At 44.1% G+C, this 17,892-nt stretch overlaps 1 pseudogene across 1 annotated transcript; it reads right to left on the bottom strand.

Moving 5' to 3' along the window:
* Positions 1–3,681: 3,681 nt before the first annotated feature.
* LOC146868258 (keratin, type I cytoskeletal 12-like) lies at positions 3,682–16,199 on the bottom strand (annotated as a pseudogene). Its single transcript, XR_014962846.1, has 8 exons — positions 15,523–16,199; positions 13,227–13,309; positions 11,285–11,441; positions 9,937–10,098; positions 9,729–9,854; positions 8,528–8,745; positions 6,019–6,149; positions 3,682–4,470 (listed from the first exon to the last, which is right to left on the bottom strand). The product of XR_014962846.1 is annotated as a keratin, type I cytoskeletal 12-like (transcript).
* Positions 16,200–17,892: the final 1,693 nt, after the last annotated feature.

Here is a 17,892-nt window from a genome sequence, read left to right as displayed (position 1 = left end):
TGCCCCCCTACTTTTTGCCCCAGAACATTGAATAAATATATGAGATATGACATATTACCATGCCAAAGCCCCAGTCAGGCCACTACTGTTTATTCTATTGTGATAACTCTGTCGCCGAGTGGCCAAAACAAATAACAACATCTTGCGTGATGAACTTAGCCCTTGTACAGAATGTTGAAGGTGTTTTGATAGCGCGCCTACGAATTGGTAGTGTAAGCACAACCAAGTTCGAGGAATATTATCCTGCATGCGCACAAAAATGAATGTGTGTTAAAAGTCATTGTGTTTAGGGAGAGAAGGCAATATAAGCACCTAAAACATAAAATGGCGTTTCTTACCAGAACCTCGTGTACCCGCGTGGCAGCTGTTTTTGAAGATGGTGCGGGCCAGCAGAGAGAACTAATGGAGTTCCATCAGGGTACAGATAATGTGATCATATTTCTTCAGGCACTGAATGAGAAGTGCTGTAGAATATAGGCTGCCTCTATGAGGTACCGGTGTGATATCTAGGAAGCTATGGAGTAGGTAATTACAAGCATCCAGCTGCAAGAATACAAGGGATTGAACAGCAGTTCTGGAGTCACATGACTTGGACTTTCTTTAGAAAAGAAAGCAGATATCATGCCATCTTTGTTTTTTTGGCACTGTGTTCCTTGAGGGAGAGGTCGGTGTTCAGGGTGAATCCAAGTGACCTGACATTCCATGGAAGTAGGGGGTTGAAGCTGTCAAGGTTAATGTCACTGAGTCAGGTTTGTACTGTATCTTGGTTATTGTTCTCAGCAAATACCAATAATTCTCTTTTGGATGCATTGAGCTTCAGTTATGCGCTAGACATCCAGGTCTGTATGATGTGTAAGCAGTGTTTGATGACTTGAATATCTGTAGCACAGGAGACTTTCAAGTACATGTGTGTATCATCGACATATTGGTGAATTTTTTATGCGGTTATCTGTAAGTAAAGCACCCAGTCGTCTATGTGTGGGTTGAAGGTCCATGCATAAGTTGAAGATGAAAGGAAACAGTATGGCATCCTGGGGGACTCCAGATTTGATAGTGATCTTTTGTGACCTTAATATGCCTATGTGTAGGAAAGGTAGAAAGTGAGCAATTGAAGGACATTGCCAGAGAATTTAATCAGAGACTCCAGAGTGCATATGAAGATGGGGTAGTCAACTGTGTTGAAGGAAGAGGAAAGGTCCAGCAGTATCAGAAGCCAGGTGTCATCTTCATCTTTCATCAAGAGGGCATCGTCCATGATGTGTAAGGTAGTGGTTTCCATGCTGCAGCGTGATCTGAAGCCAAACTGGAAGCTGTTTAGGAGATGGACTAATGCGGTCTTGGGTTTGGATACTGACTGCTTTTTTTGTGGTCTTGCAGATGATTGGTAGGTGAGTTGAAGAAATCATCAGCATTTAGTTTAGGTTTTTTTAGGAGTGGAAAAACCTTTCCCAGCAGCTCTGCAAACAGGCCCATTATGAAGGCCTTGAGATCAGGGCCTTCCATTCCTTCTTCCAGGTCTCGAATTCAAATATTATTGCGTTGTGATCTGTTCTACAGATTTTCCGCTTTCAAAATGGATGCGTGAAGCTGCATGTGCAGAGAGTGTGTGAGGACTTCCATTCGGCTTGCACCGCACTCGAGCTCAAGGACCTTAATCAAGGTCCACCACTGTGGACTCCTCGGAGTCCACATTCTGTTGCAGCATTAAGAGCTTTGCGTTGAGGTCAGACTGAAGTGTCTCCAGGGAAGAAGCCAAGTCAGCCTTGAGCTCCTGATGGAGTTTCTTTTCTTAAGTCTCTTAATGATGTGAGGAGGTCTTCCTTGGTGAGAGCCATAGCTGCGGATTCGGTGGCATCAAGTGACCCACTCCCCGCTTCCGCTGGTGTGAAATACCTGGAGACCCTATTAGGCTGGTGCTTCTTAAGGTAGTATATATGTAGGTGGCCCCTCCCTCGGAGTAGAACACGTGGCTAATGACCACTGTATGGAGTGCCCCAGTCATGTTTCACAAGGGCTCACCAAGGGAGTCTTGACAAAGTGAGCAATGCTATGGCCTTGTGCGTCTTTGATGTTTTGCACAGAGGTCTCGCCTCAGGAACAGAAGGCTCAAACGGCCATGGGATGGCTCACAAGGAAGAAAGGTAGCATAAACCAGAGGCCTTATAAATTATTAAATACCATCACAAAGGGAGGTCGGTCATTGCCAGGAGAAGCGAATCCTAGGTCTGCCTAACCCCGCCTCCTGCATCACATGTGGCTTTCTTCCTGGTTCACGGTTTTCTGTTCAGGCTGCAAAGCTGGGGCATCCACGCGCCTTCTTCAGCTGCCATCTTGGGGTTAGGCCTGATTAGCCCTGTAGTTCAACACAGGACAGCCACAGCCCACATGTGGACACAGCCTGGGGGAATCAAGGTGAGTGTGAGATGCCCCCCCTTTCACTCGCCCTCAACGGTGCCTGGTAGCAGCATTCTTCCCAGTCGCGGGTGCATGGTGTCAATCAGCTCTTGCGCCATCAGAAGGTTAAACACACAACTCTCGTTTCGCCATACAGGCCACGGCCTCCAGGAGCCCCCGGTCATGCGCCGTCCCCCTTTCGTCCACTCTCGGTCTCAGGGGGGCCTGCTCACCACTACGATCCCATCAGGATTGCCTGACTGAAGCGCTACCAGCGTGGTCCCCTCGACTGCGCGCCACTGCACTAACCTAATAATCTGCAAATGTTCCTGGGTGGAATCGTCATGAGCAGATACGCTCCCCGCCATCACCAGTACATGGGTGCCCCCTCCAAAGTGCTTTCTACAGGGTTTCAGCAAGTTGTAGCTCCAAAGCAACTAGGTTGCCCTGCACGTCGTTTCCTCAAGTCTGCAGGACCATGCGGCAGCCTCCGTCATCATCTGTGTCATGGGCACCGAACTGCCTTGTAGGGTGTCGATCGTGTTCCCTTTAACAAGTGCAAGTGATAAACTGAGCGCTTCACTGGGGTTTCCCCATCTTTGTCACCTAATGCAACGGAGCCTCGTTGGATCACGTCCACTTGACTGTCTTGGCTGGCCATGCCCCCAATCTCCACAATTTTGATTGCAATCCATCGTAGCAAATATTTACACCAGCATCACACGGAGGACAATCTTAATTTCAAAATCCTATTTCTGATCTAAAAAATGTTACCAAACCTGGATATATTATTCTCAAACTTCACCCTGAAGTCCACACCAAATAACCGCACTCTCACTGAAAAAAAAAATGTACTGTTCATCATTAAGTGCCAGGGATAGAGAAAGAGGGACTTTCTCTTATGTAGGTCCCCGATACTGTAATGCCTTACTGGGGGATATTAGTCAGGAGACCCACTATATCAGATTCCATTCTATAATGAAATCTATCTTTCTAAATTAATTGTTAACTTAATGAACACTTACACTTTCTGGCTGCTAGATTATAATGCAGATCAGCACAAAAGGACACAATATATATTGTCTGCTATACAAATGTATCCCAAACATCCATCCATCCATTTATTTACCCATCAAATCATTTTATGTCCTTATATCTCCTTCTGCCTCGGAGTTGAGCTTTGCGGTAAATGCAACTTTGTTCAGGGGCAAAGAAGTTCTTAAGTAAATAATCTCTAAAACCTGGAGAGAAGATAGTTGAAGCAACACAAATGAATGGAAAGACGTATTGTACCTTGCATCAAAGAGAAAGTTTATTGAATTGAACAAAAAAGCAAGCAGATGTAAAAAGGAGACTGTCCCCACAACCTAAAAAATAAACGTTCTATAGTGAATTGAAAAGGAGCCACACATCAAACGTTTCCAGATGGAAGTTTCTTTCTTGTATCCTCTTTTACAATATCTTCAAGTAATATTCACTATCAGCCGCGGCCCGTGCAGGTAGGAGTGGTGGAGCCGGGTGGGTGGTGGGATGGGGGATTTCGACAGACAACACCGAGGTAAAATTATTTATTTATTTAATTTTCCCTCGTGGTTGTCTGTCATATCCCCCCCAACCTGGCCACATGGCTCTTAACTGCACGGACCGCTCCTGGTCACTATGGTTTCTATTGATAATACATTTAACATTAACTATGTATGATTCACTGTGAAACTTAGTTACATCCATGAACTTTGTTGTGGCAGCTGCTCAGAAATTGTGATGTCACCAGCTCTGCACTGGGATGCTCTTTTTCAAGTTGCAAATTGGAAAAGGCTCTTTTATTGAGAGGGTAGTACACATGGGATCTACTGTAAGCATATGGATGAAGTGCAAAGCAGTCCAAAAAGCGTATAGTATTTCTGCCATTCTCCATTATCTGGAATCCTTTCCTCGCATGTTCCATTGGTTGGGTCCGCAACCTTCAGCTCCCCCTCAACATTCATTGATGGTCATGTACCTGTCTTTTTGTGCTGACCGGTTTGCCATCAACTAAGTCTTCTGTAATTGTTATGACCCGTGTTGTCCTGGCTGGCTCTGAAAAACAAAATATGGAGCAAGTTAGAGCAGATCAATCTAAAATGCAGCTACTATGGTGTATTGCAACATGGGTGGTTGAATCAGCCATCCAGTAGGGCTTGCTACCAGTATGTTAAGGTGACTCAGCCCTGCTACCAGTGAGTTAGCCCTAGGTGAAATGTAAATTACAACAGTGAAATTGGCAAATTTTTATCTATGTGAAATTCCCAACATTTCATAAGATTTTGTGCTATTGTGTCTTTTTTTCCTACAGGGCACTGAATTGTATAGAAAGTTTCTTGTATTTGCATTCCAAGTAGATTTTTATGTATGAGAATAGAGCCAGGATGTGGGTCCCATGGACACTATGCCATTGGAACTGAGCTATATCTGGCTGATGAGCCCTTATCAGAGAGGGAGTATACAATCCTGGGTTACTTGCGTTCCGGCTTAGGGAGGACCTGGCCTAGCAGTACGGTTCTCACTGGAGCAGGATCAAGATTGATTTGCATATGACTGGGTCTAAATTGAGGTGGCAAAGTGTGCAAAATAACAATGGATTGGGATGTGGCCCAAGTAATTACCAGTGGCTGAGATTAATTCAAGCATCCCAATCATCACTCTTTGTATACCGCGTTACTGGAGGACACACATGCTACAGGTTAGGAAGAGGTAGGTATGTTGACCCAAGTACTAACTTTAGAAGGGAGTACAGCTCGTTAAGATTGTAGAGTTTGTCTGTCTGACGTAGAACGAGGACTATAGTGTTGTGCTGGGAGCTTAGGAGTGTCTTTTTCTGGCCTCTAACACACTTTGCTATCCTTCGTGTAGAATTTCCCTTTTGATCAGGCAATGTCACCTGTGGTATGAATCCTGTCACACCAGGGTGGCCTCCCAACAAACCCCCCACCTGTGGAAGCTTATTCCCTTTCCAGACTTTCAGACCCTGGAACAGTATCCGATACAGAAAGAGCAGTGCTGCATCTTTCCCTGATTCAAATACCACACCATTGGTCGGGTCGACCATCTGGAGAGTGCTTAGGGCTTCAGTAAGAAGTAGGAAAGTGCTATCTACTGTCCGTTAAAGTAGGTTTGGAAAAACGTGCTCACTACATCTACACAGCATTATAAAGTTTAACATAAGTCTAGTTCAGTGATAAATATAATGTCTTTCTATCTGAAAGCCTGGACAGTAGTTGAAGTAGTCTAGGTGTGACCAGCAAACTACAGAGAAAACAGTTTAATTATGTTTTTTTCTGTAATTTGGTAGCACCCGAAGGTGATGTGCTTAAGTTTGTTGCCTTACCTTGTCCTACTGAAAACCTAGACGTGTTAATATGTGAGAAAGAACTTACTGAGAGAATGCAGGATCAGCATTACAAAGCTCCAGTCTGAGCCTGAATCTAAGCCACATGCTCTAAGATAGTCTCCACATGCTGAATCTAACCCAGCGCTGTGACTCTTGTGTCAGAGACTGTGTGGGATGCAAGTGGTGATGTCAGAGCCTGTTTATTGTGAGAGTGGGGTACAAGAGTGCATGCATTGGGTATCACAAGAAACATTTACCTTTGGAAGAGGAGCCGGTTCCAGAGCCTCTGTCGTACCCGCTGCTGCCGCCATAACTGCTGCGCCCTCCATAACTGTATCCTGTAGAGCTAGAGTCTGACTGAGGTTTAGTTTGCGAGACCTGTGAGGACCTGTTTCAAGAAACACAATGAATGATATTGTCCTGAGTAAAGAGCCTTTTAGATTGGCACTTGAACAATGTCTCTCTTGAGGACAGAAGGAATGACACACTTCATCACAGGGAGTAATGGCAAACATCTCCAGTGACATGTGCACAACAATTTAACTCTTCCATGACATTAAAAGACCTTTATATAACTTCTCAAATTATGCATCTTCTATATGTGTACAAATATAATGCAATTGAATACTTCCTTAGAAAAACGTTAAAATCCCTATGGCCCAGCGGCTGATGGTGAATGAGCTTTTCTAGATATGGCTTAAGGCAGTCTGCCTAATGCACAAAAGCCTCGCAGATGTAGGGCCAAGCCATATCTAGAAAAGCTCATTCACCATCAACCGCTGAGCCTTCTTCACTCCTCCTCACTCCATCGTCTCACAATACCAGAATCAAACGATCTAGACAAGGTGGAAGAGCTTTCCCTTATCTGTCAGCTAAGATGTGGAGCTCCCTCCCTCCACAGATTAGGGAAAACCCTATCACAGTCTTTTGAGGAAACAACTTAAATCCTAGCTCTTTCCACTTCCATATTCCTGACTAGCAGGCACCTCTCCCTTAAGGCTGGAATCGTTTTTCAGTTCCAAGATTCCCTTTGGGTAGATATTCCTGCTCTAGAAATTGTCATTCAATTGTTCATTCATCTACAAGCCCTCTAGTAAACATTGAGGGGCAGATTTCCAAGCCCCTTGCATCACTTTTGTGCTGCCGTAGCATCACTTTTTGTGATGAAGCTGCGGCGTAAACAATGTGCCATGTTGCGACCCATTTACAGTGTGATGCATCTAGGGAGATGCGTCACGTTGTAAAGCCCTGTGTTACATTATAACTGCATCAGGTATAATGTATGCAGGGCGGGCGTTCCCACGCAAAAAAGCCTCTTAGAAGTGATGCAGTGTTCCAGGATGTAAGTGCGTCAAAACCCTACGCCTGCTTGGAGCAGGCATAAGGAGTGATGCAGTGTATTGGGAATAGGCCTCCCTGTGCATTGCTGGAGCTGTGTCGTGCTTGCGACACGACTCCAGCAGTGTGTGACTTTTGCGCCAACAGATACGTCAGAAATTCTGACGCATCGGTCAATCCTTGCGCCATGGTGCGCCGTATTGTAAATATGGCGCATCCATGGTGGTGCATGGGTTTCGCACGTTAGCAAAACTGACGCATCTCAGCTCTAATGCAGGGATGCGTCACTTTCTTGTAAATCTGCCCCTTAGGACCTGATTTATGGTTTGATAGATTTGTCCTATGGCACGTGTAAAGAGACAGATAGGATATTAATTACGTAGTGACGGAGCACCCATCTGCCAAACTATAAATCCGGCCCTTACTCCTTGCCCATATTCTGGGAACTAGGGGCGACTGAAACAACTGTGGCCTGGTTTGGACTTTCACCTGGCTTACCCCATTCCATTCAACAGAAAAACATGTTGTCATGTGTAACCATGAACACAACCATATTGATGAAGCAAGCCGATCGCCCAACAAATGTAAAAGATGAGACAGTGGTTTTTTATAATCTCTGATATAGATTTACTAACAGTTAGCACTGGAGCCAGTATGGCAGAGTTGTTTAAAATGGTGCAAACAGCAGCAACCATGAACCTCTATGCACAAAAAGTATTTTTTGTCAGAAGACGACAACAGAAGACTCCAAAATTACTTTGCATTGCAGTCTACCAACTCCTCAGTTATCTATGCAGAGGGAATGTAACAGAGTGGGAACAGCACAAAGCACCTACAGGTTTTCATAAAAAGCAGAATCTGCTAAAATAGCACAAATTGACTTTGCATGAAATCCCTTTGCCAATTGAAACCAGGCGCAAACAAGGGACAAGCAGAATATTGCATGATATTCCTCTACGTTACATATGTAATTTTGCATTTTACCCAGCATACACTTGGGTGAGGAACTTTGTATTTAGATGTATGCTGATAGGTATACCTCAAGTACAAATCTCAAACTAAGTAGCAATAGCTGAATTTAGCACCCTAGAACAATGTCTAACGTTGCTCTGAAAAGGCTTTTTAGAACAGACGATAACATCATTAGTGCACAACTTTTTATAAAATTGCTGCTGTGCAGATGTTATTGCTCACACAACAGAGTGATACAGATGTTCACACAGCAGAGCTGCACCAGTGTAGGAGGATTGGGCCCGCATTTTGAAAAGTGAAGGGAATCTTTTTCAAGAGAGCTGAATCCTCTGTATCGTCGTTCAGACTGCCTTGTGACACTACAGATGCTTCCCTACTCTAAGATCCTTCTACATAGTGTGCCTTGCTAAGGGAAGTGAAGGAATTCATTAATGGAGCGTGCTTCCGCCTTCTTACCCTCCTGAGCCTTCGAGCAGACGCTGGTAGGTCGCAATCTCCTGCTCCAGCCGGCTCTTGATGTCCAGGAGTTGGTTGTACTCATCACTCTGGTGCTCTGTCTGTTCCCTGAGTTCGACCAGCTGTTCCTCTACGATGCTGATCTTGGCTTGCAGCTTTGCCAGCTGAGAACAATAGTTTCCCTCTGTCTCGGCTAAGTCCATCTCCAGGGAACTTTTCTGTTTGATCAATAAAAACGGCATGATTAGAAATTAGAGGTCAAACCTATTGAACAACCACGTCTACAAACATTGTTGTTTTTTTGGTTCCTGCATCGCATTGCTGGTGATTTCATGGTCAAAGGATATCATTCAGACTCTACCTTTTGCTCAATCTGTTTATAGTGTAGTGAATTGTCTATTAGTTGCTCAGTGATGACCGTTCAGTGAATTTGAGTTGAGTTATTGTGTTTCTTGACCCTTTATGGACATTTAATGTGCAGTTTTTGGGACTGTCGAATGGTAGTGCTCCAACTCTCACCCAACCCTAGAGTAAGGGAAATGGAAACTAACCTAGGCATAGGTAAAGATCCAAGAAAAAGCTGGAATAATGGGAAAGATATAGACCACAATGATCCACAAGTGCTTAAGAGTGGAGGACAAGGATTTGAATTAATATGGACTGACTGTTCCTACATTCACTATCTTTCTAACCACACTGAGAACAAATCACAAAGTTGTGTGTGTGTGTACAAATAGCAAAAGGTATGATTTAAAGGAATTCACAAAAAGTGGACTGGCACTCGAAAATCAATTTCCCCAGGTATATTGATACACTATTGCAATGCGATATTCCACATGGGTAAAACTTATACCCGGGCTGGGAAGGAATTCCAGGACAAGGATTCCCTGGAAAATTGCAGAACACCCAGAAGCTTGAGAGTTTGTAAATATTTGCTGAATTTTCCCCAACCTAGTCCCATCCGGTAAATGACTGTAGGTGTACTTCTGTCAAAGGCAGGAGTTAGTCATTGTACTGAGTAGGAAATGAGTAGTGAACCCTCCAAGATTGATGGCAGAACATTTTCTTTTTAAAGAAGAAATGTGCAGTTGCATAAATCATTAATATGATTACATAACTGGCAATAGATTTATGTTATTACACAACACCTTTCGGGTTCATAATAGTGGAGATGCCTTCTGAGGGCTACATTTTCTCTCACCATTGCCAGTTGTGCCTTCAGCTCTATCTCCAGCGATTGCAAGGACCGTCGCAGTTCTGACACCTCAGTCTTGCTTGATTGCACCTGCTCCACTCCTGTTGAGATCTGTTGTTTCAGCTCAGCACTCTGAAAGACAAATGAGGGTTATTTGATGGGGTCTTCTCTGTTTTGTTTCGACAATTAACATAGTGGGAAGAGGAGTCCATACCCTTTGGTTGAAATCCTCTTCGGCCCGCCTGCGGTTCTCCTCTGCCATTCTTTCATATTGCTCCCGTGTCTTGGTTAGGAGGCCGAGGAGGTTTATGCCTGGAGCAGCATGCATCTCGACGCTGACGTCTCCTTGACTATCACTTTGGTGACCCTTCATCTCCTACAAAGAGAAAATAAGACAAATACCCTTAATTTTAACCTAATTTGCATACTAGAGATGTAAAAAATAGAAGATCAACAATAGAAATTGGGTTATGTAATAAAATGTTTTGCTAGTAGTACTAATTTTGAAAGAACTTACTATTTATCACTTGACCATTAAGTAATGTTCAGCATGCTAGCATAATCATCACACTTTACCACAGGAGTTTCTAATGCTGATCTAACATCCATCACAAATATCGGTAGGGGGAGAGAGCAGCAAAGAGAAGAAGATATCCCACTCAGCTTCCCAACAGAGTATCAACAGACATCAAAAGGAGTGGGAAAACACAGTGCTACATCAAGACGTCTCTCTTAAAAAATCATGCAGGACGTGAGGGACTGTTATCCGCATGAAGAGCCAGTGCCAACTGAGCGTAACTTTCTGCCTTCTCCCCTCCCCCCCGCACCTATGGGGACCCAACTATGAGTAATGAAGGAGAGGACATTGCATGATCATGTTTCTCCATAGAAAGAACATAACTGTGACTCATATGACCAGGTGATGGTGTCCCTTCTGTCCTACTAAAGGGATCCAAGAACCAAACCTTATGGTTCTTGCGGACCTTGACAGGCACAAGTAGGCTGAAACATGTTGACCATATGTTTACATAGATGGGCGGAATATCTAGCTCTTTCCTACCCACATCTCTTTTTCTTTTAACCTTACCCCTGCCTTATCATTAATAAATTCATTTTTCGCTTGGACAGGCGGTAATTATAGAACACAGTATCTATGCCATGGATTCCACACTGTCTCTGGTGTTTGCGACACCTCCTCCTGGTGGATGACAGACTAGTTGATGATGCTATCAGTTACTGGTATGCCACTGAACGAGCGTTGCTGTTGAGGGTCCCATAAAAATGTTTAAGAGAGACTCTATGACTCATGCCAGATTTGCAGCATATCCTCATAACACAAATTAGCATTTGGTGAATCTAAATAGTCATTGGCTATCCTGTAAATCTGGCATGGACTCAGCCCTACTGCACCACCATTGGACAATGATGTCCTATAGTATATGTAAACATTTGGTGCCATTCCTTGGCCTCTAAAAGATTGGTACTGAAAATTATTGGTACTTTGGGTTTATCCCATATTCATCACTTTCAAGACCATTCTGAAACACATTGCTATCTCTTACTTCTTCGTGGTTCTTCTTGAGTGCTGCCAGCTCCTCAGTCAGGCTCTCCAGCTCTGACTCCAGGTCAGATTTGGCCAGGGTCAGCTCATCCAGGACTCGTCGCAGTCCATTGGTGTCAGTCTCCACACTCTGGCGAAGCATCAGCTCATTCTCATACCTAGGAACATGTTAATGAAAGACTCAGGCTCTTTGATAAAGCATGTTCTATCTATTAGTTTAGATGTTGTCTGATCACAGTCACACTAGTGGTGAAGATACATGAGGTGCAACAAGTCTTACTCTCCCCAGCCAAACATGGTGTCAGCTATAATAGAATACAGATAGTATGAGTCTTAGTGGAAGAGATCAGAAAAATCATTGAGTGTCTTTTTGGGGCTGGAAAATCCCAAGGCTTTTTCAAGGAACACTCTATAAACCTTCCTTCTGAGTGGTGCCTTAGACTCTAATCGGCGAGCGGCCAGTGTTACTGGCTGAATAGTGAATTACGATGGATGCTGTAATTTCATGTACGGAATTACCTCAGGTGTTTCCAGGGATACATTTGCCAGGTGAAACCATGAGGACATTCTCCCGGAAATTCTCTCAGCATTTGAGAATGACATAGGGAAATGCTAATTTTGGATGACATTCACCATTTCAGAGCAAATCACTCATCATATTGGGGTAATTTTGGATAAACAAATTACTGATACACTTGGTTATATAGATTACAGAAGTGACAGCAGTTGCAGCCGGCATTAATCGTGGGTGGGGGTGGAGGGGGTCATGAGGGGAGGGTGGTAAATGTAATAATAAATTTTTTAAGCGTACCGATCCGCCGGCCGACCGGGTCCCTTATTTTCTCGGCTCCTGTTCTCCTGCCTCCGGCAGGAACAGGAAGCAGGCAGCCTCCCTCCCCTCCCCTAAGCCAATCACAATGCTGCATTGGAAGCGTTGTGATTGGTTGAGACGGCTCCCAGCCAGGCACCTATGTGGAGGCCATTTACTCCATTTAGGCTGCATTCATTGCAGCCTGCATGGGGAAAGGACAGAGTGCGCATGCCTGGTTTGGGCAGCCCAAGAGTGCCGACCAAACCAGTCATGCTCTGTCAGGAGTGGGCACACCACTCCTCAGCTGACAGGCCCACCTTAATTTTACTACTTATGGTGAGCATTTGTCCTGGCATCTGCACTAACATTTTGACAAATGAATGGCTGTTTTGACACTGGTCATTCATTTAAAATATTGTTTTTATGCTTGCCAGGTACTGAAAACACTTGCGCCAAATTGTATCAGCACCAATCCAATCTATTTAATCTGGAAATATAGGTGCAGTAGACCCAGTGCAAACAGCACTGTGTCTGCTTCCTCCCCTAATAGAGTTCTCTCCATTTTCTCCCATTCTTTGAAGTGTAGTTCATGTAAAACTGCTGCTTACCTATCTATATTCTAGCAACGAATCCCTTACACATGCTGCACTTTAAGGAAGTATGTTCATCTAAGATGACATAAATGCCTTGTGTAAGGAGTGGACATTTTGGAAGGGAGCTCCCATGAGTTCCTGCTCTGGTGGTGTCACCAGCAGTTTATGAAAGAGGCACATTGCTGGGGCAAGTTCTCTACATTAACCTGCTCTCCTTCTATATGTCAGACCTTTACCATTCAACAGCGAGCAGCTACACCTGACAATGCTCACTTTATTAAGAACATTGTCTGTAAAGTGGGTGACTTACCCGAGTCATGAATCTATGCCTTCAATGCACAAGAAAGCCACAAGTAAAAACCCCTGTAAAACTCCCTTGTAACATGGCTGCCAGTGAGTGAGTTATCTGCCATAGGGGACAAGACTCTTAGGTCTGTTAGGAGGCATCAGTGTTTCTTGACTTCCAGGCTGCCTGAATTTGAATTGGAAGTGTGATGATATGAACCATTTGCGACACGTCACTACTGTGTTTCACTCACTTGAGTTTGAAGTCCTCAGCCGCCAGCCTGGCATTATCGATCTGCAGGACGACGCTGGCTTTGGCCGCTTGGGCCTGCAGGATCTGCAAACACAAGATGGCATAAGGAAGAGTTAAGGCCTACTCGTTCATACAATATTACATTTAACATGGGCTGCACGTTGGGCCAGTTATTGTTAATGGCAATTAAAACGTTACATTTTATGTTCACTAAGTGGTGTCCTCCATTATTGTGAGTGCTGAGCTACTGGGTAAGTCTACTGCCTAAAGTGCCGAATGCCACACTCAAAGACAAACATGAAAAACTGCATCTCAACACTTTATCAGCTTGACACATCCTGGTCTTAGTGCTGGTAATAATTGCTAAAAGACAGAACTTCACTTCATTTGGCTGCAGTCTCTTCCGCTTGAATTCTACATTCTACTTCTCTTTCAGAAAATCCGATTTCATTGCTGCCATTGTAAACATTTGCTGCCTTCTGTAGTAAGCACTTTGGGCTCTGTGTTGAATATTGTAACCTTAGACTCTGACAACTTCCTCTGCTGCTCATCACCTGTGAGTGATTTACCAATTTAACACATTATAATCAGCTCAAACGTTCGGTAGACACCGGGCCTTCCTTGGTGAGCTGGGAAAGAAAAGTAGCTGCAACATAAGGAATTCGTTCGAAGATTTCCTAAAAAAAATGCGAACGTGATTTTCCAAGCTGATTGTGAATCAAAACTGCTGAGATTAGTTTACATTAATTTTGTATTTCAAAGTAAATACATTATGTAGTTACATTACAATACGTGTAAACAAATTTAATTTTCTTCTTAAAGGCTACTGCAAACAAAAGCAGTCTGATTGCAAAAGGCAAGTAAATATTACCAGACTCTCTCTCTGGACTTGATGAAAACTCCTTCCTGGGTCACTTGATCAGTTTCCGGTGCCACATTCCACATCCGAGTGCACGAAGCTGCTGTAAGAGCAGTTCTCCCGAACACTATTACTTGGGAGCCCGGGGTTGGGAATAAAGGAGGTTGTGAAACCTGGGATTATAATTCCACAGAAACTGCAGGGACCCGCGAGAAACAGCTTTCTGCCTTGATGGGCTAATCTTGGTCTCACTCATTAGACATGTTTGGAGTCAAGGGGAAATGTTTTGTATTATGGGAGGTTTCTAGATGGAAAACATTTTACTTGAAGCTTTGTGTATCAGTAAGTGAGGCTGTTGAAAGAAGCTGCACTCCAGTATGATTTGGCCTCTGGGTAAACCGAGGTGCTACAAGATCAGAGAAGAAAACATACTGTACAGAATAAGATTTTCAACTGGGCATTCTAGAAAAAAGTTTCGAAAATGGCTAGGAATCTGAATTGGAAAATGTTTATTTTGTCTGATTTATTGCTTCTTATGAGCCAGTGCTGGGTCAGAGCAGGGATTGGAAACATACTCTAGCATCTTCTACTGTGGTTTGTTGTTGTGTGCTTCTTGTGTTTTAAAGTCTCCTTTTCCATTTACCCATGCCAGAAAAATAAATTAATGTTTTCTCCCTTAACTTATCTCTGTTATCATAGTTTTCTATCATGATATGAGTGTCTACCTTTTTAACTGCATGACAGCTGCTCTACAACTTTTGTTCAGGTTGTATGCTGTTTGCTGCATAAGAGTGTGTATTAATTGATTTTAGTGTATGCTTTGCAAGAGCATTTAGTATCAATTGATTTAGTGACGTGTGCTTCAGAAAGGAAGAAATATAAAAATACCAGACGATCACTGACAACTTTATCTCTAAACATTTGCTTTCAAACTTTGTGATTTGCTTTTTATGTGTTTTTCTAGAACTCAGATATAATTACCAGATTTTATCCTGCAATCAAGAGAAGAACGTTAGTGAGTAAAATGTTTAGGACACAATTCCAGGACAGACACTTGGGGCGACACAGAATAACTCAGGTATATTTGGGAGGTTTCCGATATGATGGAGCACACACGTTGCAGAGAATATTGGTCTAATTACACATGCTATAGACAGCTGTTTATGTTTGAACCTCTTTTACCTGTCAGTGTCTCTGTGAAAAATATTTAATATTACGTTAAATTTTTATAAAGCGGTTAGGTTTGTAATAGAAAAAAACTGTGTGAAAGCGAAGTACATAGAGAGACATAAGAAAGAACTCAGATTAGGCAAACACTGAAAGAGGGAAAAGAGAAAGAAGTACCTTCACATTCTACAATGAAAATTAAGGATTTACTTTTGACCGGTAGTTCATTGTTTAAGACAAGGAATCAATTGAACTGGACATGATACTTCACCTTAGCTTGCAGATCTGAAATTTGTTTGAAGTATTTGCTGTAGTCTGTTTCTACAAGAGCTGATCGGTGACTCTCGTACCACTCTTTGATTTTATGCTCAAGCTCGGCGTTAGCATCCTCCAGTTGCTTGACCTTGTCCAGGTAGGCAGCCAGGCGGTCGTTGAGGTTCTGCATGGTTGCTTTCTCCCCGGCAGAGAGAAGGCCCTCACTATGTGTTTGGCTAGTATGGCTCCATTGGTCCTCATGGCTAACCTAGCCCCACTGGTTCCACTGACTCCCATGGTCGCTGCCAACAACACCACCACCAACAAAGCTACCTGCTGCACCACCAACCAAGCTACTTCCGGCACCACCAATAAAGCTGCCACCCGCATAGCCCCCGTAAGAACCCCCAGCATGGCTACCCTGACTAGCACCCTGTCTACCACCAGTTTTCTGAGAAGAAACACTGCGAGCGGGCAAGCTACCTACTGCACCACCAGCCAAGCTACTTCCGACACCACCAATAAAGCTGCCACCCGCATAGCCCCCGAAAGAACCCCCAGCATGGCTACCCTGACTAGCACCCTGTCTTCCACCAGTTTTCTGAGAAGAAACACTGTGGGAGGGTATGCCCCCAAAACTGTGTAAACTTGCCATGCTGTACTATCGCAGGTGCACCAGCTCAAGAAAGGCAGCAGAGGTGGTGACTGATTGCTGGCTAAATGGTTGCTCACTATATACAAATTGGAGAGGGTGTGTCAGCTCACTGAGTGCTGTTTCCCATATCAGTATGCAGCATTTGCCAGCTTATCTCTTGCTCATTATAAGATCAATTATAACAATTATTAATCATACTTGTTTCTTCTCCATGTGTTGCTGCCCCTGCCCCAGGGCTGTATGTAATTTCAGGACCTGAGAAGCGCGGGCACAGAATCCTTTTCAGGACACTGTACTCCTGCGCGGCTTTCTTCAGACATCCAACCGTCTCCGCGACCAGGCAGGTCAGGGTGACCAGGTTTTGATAACCTAATAACAAGACACGCCACAGACATAAAGCAGGACTGCTCACAAACATAGAATTCTATAATTAAATGCAACTTGACAAAGTATCTTCTTTGTTACTTAAGCTGCTTCCTTATGAGTTGCATCAGAGAGAGAGCTCAGAAGGAAGCGCCTTTTGAGTTCTCTATACCCTCGCACAAAATACTCGCTCCTTCAGTGCTTAGTCAATCCTCTCTGAGAGCTGGAACATAAAGTATGTTAGCAGAAATTGCCGGGGACCACAATAAATCGGAGCAGTCCCAGCAATGCTGAGTTGTCACATCGACAGCCTAAGGCAGGTATAACTTGGTCGCAACACATGTGGGGAGGATGGCCCGGGGCTAAGGTGCACTGCAGGATAGGGGTGCAGAGTTGGACCTAGACCTGCTCCTCGCATGTGTGGAACCCAATGCAATCTCTTCCACCTATAGAACCTTGATGGTGAACACACTGGGAGTTCAGCGCAAGCTACGAGAGCCCTTGCAGGCAGACGTGGGGGACATAGACCATGAAAACTGGAGGGATCCCCTAAAATTTCCCCGTGAGGTAGCTATCTGATGTAACTGAAAGTCCTGCACAGGATCTATTACACTATGACACTACTACACAAAATAGGGTGCACAGACCATTATTAGTGCTTGAGAGGATGCGGGCGGAGTGGAACCTTTCTCCATACACTGTGGAACTGTCCGAAGATGGGACAGTACTTACAAGGGATACTGACTAGGCTAGAGAGTGCAGCTGGTAAACAAATAGATAGACAGCCACACCTGGTACTGCTGAGTATCTGGAGGGGGCAGGTATGCTGTGTTGTCAGAGACCAGGCGGCCGCCACTCATGGTGGTTCATCCCCCTGCAGATTGGTACATTGCCACAACCCTGCCCCCATTGCCTCTCCCTGCACTTTACATTGTATTGAACCATGTGGCAGTCCCAAGCCCTTTCAGCCCTGATTCTAGGGCTGCTTGTCACTATTATAGGAGGGTTTTATTTTACTTATATCATCCTAGTTATCAACCCAAGGCTCAATCAGGTGCTTGACCTTAGTCCCCCTGATTGGTCAGTACCCTGATGCATCATACACTTAAAAAGACAACCTGAAACAAGTGATCATCTTGGATTGCATCAGTGCCCCTATGGGACTTCATTTAGAGGATATAGTTTCTTCAGAGAACAGCTGCAAAGAATGAATGGTGATGTCACTGCCTTCAGAACACTCAACAGCCAAAGCACCCAGACTATCCCTGGTGCTATACTGCCTGATACATAATACTCAATATACAGCCCTAGAGGTGCCCCGAACAGTGTTGAGTTTTAGCACGTAGAACACTCATTCACTCAATCAGA

The sequence above is a fragment of the Triturus cristatus genome, chromosome 1_2 (assembly GCF_964204655.1).
Source record: "Triturus cristatus chromosome 1_2, aTriCri1.1, whole genome shotgun sequence".
Taxonomy (NCBI): Eukaryota; Metazoa; Chordata; class Amphibia; order Caudata; family Salamandridae; genus Triturus; species Triturus cristatus.
The sequence above is the reverse complement of the archived record's forward strand: the minus strand, read 5'-3'. Positions and strand labels throughout refer to the sequence as shown.